Here is a 3799-nt window from a genome sequence, read left to right as displayed (position 1 = left end):
GGCCGAGGCAGCGGGAGGGACGGGGCGGGGCGGCCCCGGCACTGGAGTGCGCTGAGGCGGTCCCCGACTCTCGATCTCAGTTCCCCATTCCCCGGTCGCTGTTTCTCGTTCTCCAGCTGCAGCTCCGGCTCCCACAGGGTCTTCTGTGGGAGACCCGTTCCCCAAGGCGGTTACTGCACTACCAACCGAAGACTTCTTTCTCCCTGAAGGGACACCTACCTCATCGCAATATCACAGACTCATTTAGGTTGGAAAAGACCTCTGAAGATCATCGAGTCCAACCTGTGACTGATCACTACCATATCAACCAGACCATGGCACCAAGTGCCACATCCGAGCTTGCCAAGGTGCTTGTTCCCTGAGTGAACCACATCTGTCAACATCTAGCTAATGGAGTTGTTTATGTCATGCCCTGGCCTTGGAAGGCCAAGCAAAATACAGAAAGGCTGGTGAGAAAATCCCAAGCACCAGAGTTTGGCTTGGAAGGTGGCTGGTAAAAGAGGATCGCTGGGGACACTCTAAAGGCAGGAGCTGAAGGAAGCAGTCACTCCCAGCAGTGTCACACACCTCGTATTGTGGGACTTCTGGGCAGTTCAGGTTTCTCTCCTGGTCCTGAATTACATTTCAGACCTGGATTCTTCAAGGCTTGATTTCACATTCCTTTTCACTATTCTGGTCGTATCTGAGACATTGTCTGGTTGTTGTCGAGGCAGGTTCAGTAGTGGACTCTGATGGTGGCTGAGGAAACGTTCCTGCTGCCTGGGCACTCCACCTGAGCCCATAGCCTGGTCTGCATTCTCCTGGGGACTGCTCCTGCCTCTGGATTAAAACCTGTTCTGCAGCACTGTTGCTAAAGCATGCCGGGATTGATGAAGCAGCCCCACTGGCTGCCCAGTAAGTTTCTGAGGGTAAAGGGCCTCTGCTCTATACTTCCCTCTGGTTGCTTTTTTTTCTTTCACAAGACATCCTCGCAGGCCTCCCAGAAAGTGTCTCATGGAGAGGTTTCAGTCTCCCCTCCCCTACCTGCTTCCTAGCATATTGCAAAATCTCTCCTTCACAGGAGAGGAAGCTCAGGTGTGTGAGGAGATGACTTGGGAGCATTGGCAGAGGTAAATGGTCAGCAATGCAGAGCTCAAGAACTGTATCAAGTAGATTGTTGTCATATTTGCAGGCAAGTAAACAGAGATAAAAGCAGAGAAATTCTGTTGAATTGTTGGGTGAGTCTACAACTCCACTGTGCCCCAGAGCCTGGTGTTAAGATGGAAAGAGCGACTGAATTGTGTGGTGTTGTGATTTCCCCATACCTTAGGAGAGTGAAAGACTGCAAAGTTGTTGTTTCTCAGGCAGAAACCTTTACATTTCAATGAGTCTACTGTAAGAGGCCTGGATTTACATAGCAAGGAAAAGCCACATAAGGTCAAACTTCAGGACCTGGAGCATTTTGCTCCCAGTGGCCCAGTCTAATGGTCCTGTGGCCAGATACTTTTGTCAGGCCTCAGAGAGCGTCCCAGTGCACTTTATTGTGCTGGTGAATGGGGTCAGGGCCGGCACTGGGGGACAGTGCATGGCAGGTCCTGAAGCCGTGTCTGGGCTGGTTGTGGGGATTCTAGGCCTAACGCTGCAGGCTGGAGCAGTCTTGGATCCCCAAGGGCCTGGGGGTGCTGGAATGTCTGACATTTTTTGGATCAGGAGAAACAGAAGAGGACCCTGATGGTAGCTGGCTGGTGGAGTTGGGTGCCAGCAAGCTGTGGGGGTGGTGAGGTTGCCCAGAGAAGCTGTGGCTGTCCCAACCCTGGAAGTGTTCGAGGCCAGACTGGATGGGGCTTGAAGCAACCTGGTCTCATGAGAGGTGCTCCTGCCCATGGCAGGGAGGTGGAATTAGATTATTTTTCTGGTTCCTTACAGCCCAAATCATTCTATGACTCTATGTTTCTATCTTGAAAGTGTCAGATGCTCCAGTCCACGCTCCCTGGGCCCATGTGGATCCAGGACTGCTCCTACTTGCAATGTTGGACCCAGAATCCCCACAGCCAGCCTGGACACCGCCACAGGACCTGCTGTGGACAGTCCCCCAGTACTGGCCCCGATCCCACTCCACAGGCATAATAAAGTGCACTGAGAGGCTCCACGCTCGTGTGTCGGCTTCCTCCTCCTCCTCCTCTCTCTCCAAGGGTAGGGTTCGAGGTCTGGACCAGAGGGCTGTTGTCTCCCTGAGGGTCGGCAGCACCAGCCCCGGCCTCCCTCGTGCGGGCTGGCCTTGGCCAGTTGCCCAGCTTCACGGCCGAGACCTTCGCGTCTGGCGGCCCTGATCCTGCTCGGTTTCCCCACACAAGCATCGGGTGGTCTCTGCCCCCTGTCCTTCCCCAGGGCAGGGCACCGCGGCCTGGCTCTGCCCGAGCGCGGAGAGAGTCCCGCCCGTCTCCCGGCAACGCGTCCCGCCCGCCCGCCATGGCCCTCGCGGGTCGCCGTAGCGGCGGCGCGGCCGGGCCGGCGGTGAGTGCGGCGGCCGCGGGGCCCGGTCCTGGCAGCGCGGGGGCTGCCCCGGGGGCCGCGAGGGGCACGGCCAGCTCGGGGAGTGTCATCCGGCTCTGCGTGAGGCGCCCGATCGGGGGGCGGCTGCCGTGCCTCACGGGTTGTAGGCAGGTGTAGGGGGTTCTCGGGTTTGGAGTGTTTGTGGGCATGGAGGGTCCTTCCGGGTTTGGGGTGTCTGTGGCTGTAGGGAGTGCTGCTCGATTTAGGGGGTGTCTCTGGGTTATGGGGCGCCACTGAGCTCGGGGCGTGCTGTCCGCCTCGACTGCGGAGTGAGCCCGGCTTTGGGGCCGGTTCCTGAGTGTGAGCACGGCAGTGCTGCCCGGTGGTTGTGGGTTGGGGGTGCCGGCAGGCTGGGAGGCCAGGGGGACCCACGCCTGGGATGAAGGCAGGGCAGTTTTGTGATCCGTGTCGGGCTGTGCTGTTTCCTTTTGCCTGCTGCGAGTCTCAGGGTTTGGCCGGGAGCTGCCAAAGTTGTCTTGGCCGGCCTGGCTTCTCGGCCTCCTCGCCTGCCTCCAGTCGCCTCCACTTCAGATCTGGCTGCTCCTGTGTTGTGTGTTCTGCCCTGCTGCTGGAAGCTGCTTGCTTTTGCCAAGAGAAGGGAATTTAGCCCCGGGCCAGGCTCAGAGCAGGGCATCTTTGCTTCTGTGAATTGCACGTGGGGCGGATGTGTGTCCCCCTGCTCTGCCCTTTCTCAGACCTGTTGAAAGCAGCATCTGCTCCAACTGAGCAAACACCCTGGCACTGCAGCAGTGCCAGCACTGCATCTCATATGGTGCCAGTGTAGCGATGCTGTGTGCTCTGCTTTGGGCATTCAGGCTGTTTCAGCAGCGCTGGTTACCAGAGTGGCTGCCTTTTAGGAGAGCCATGGGCACTCCTGACTGCCCTCGGGTGTTTTTAACTTGTCCTGACAGAGGTGAAATCATGTCATGTGTCAAGTACTTTTAGGATAGTACACATTGTGCTGTCTGCTCTGCTTCAGTAGTAAACAATGTGTTTCTCTTTTATTGTTTTATCTCTTGTTTTGAGCTCCTGACGCATCATTCAGGGCCTTTGACTCAGGCTGGTTTTTGCTATGTTCCTGCTATTTTGCTCAGCAGTGCTGCAGGAGGGAGGCCGGGCAGTGTTGCTCCACTGCTGGGTGCTAGGGTGGTCCTGAGGAAAGGGGCTTTAGGAAACCCTTTCCCAAGTCTAGCTGAAGCTCAGGTGATTTGGAGTTGCTGCAGCACTTGTGTCACTTGGCATTCCTTTTCTGGAGTCATTAACTTTT

General features: G+C 56.7%; 1 protein-coding gene across 2 annotated transcripts in view; it reads left to right on the top strand.

The window, feature by feature from the left end:
• Window positions 1-2453: 2453 nt before the first annotated feature.
• The window catches only part of RNF123 (ring finger protein 123), a 47589-nt gene continuing 46243 nt past the window's right edge, over window positions 2454-3799 (top strand). The window contains exon 1 of one of the 2 annotated variants that reach the window (XM_014869729.2): window positions 2454-2493. The gene's annotated coding sequence lies outside the window, so the exon portion shown is untranslated. Of the gene's footprint in view, window positions 2494-2537; window positions 2640-3799 lie in introns of those variants that run through there. The other variant, XM_088171650.1, reaches the window with a different exon arrangement.

The sequence above is a fragment of the Sturnus vulgaris genome, chromosome 11 (assembly GCF_052056855.1).
Source record: "Sturnus vulgaris isolate bStuVul1 chromosome 11, bStuVul1.hap1, whole genome shotgun sequence".
NCBI classification, from domain to species: domain Eukaryota; kingdom Metazoa; phylum Chordata; class Aves; order Passeriformes; family Sturnidae; genus Sturnus; species Sturnus vulgaris.
This window is presented reverse-complemented; position numbering and strand designations above follow the sequence as displayed.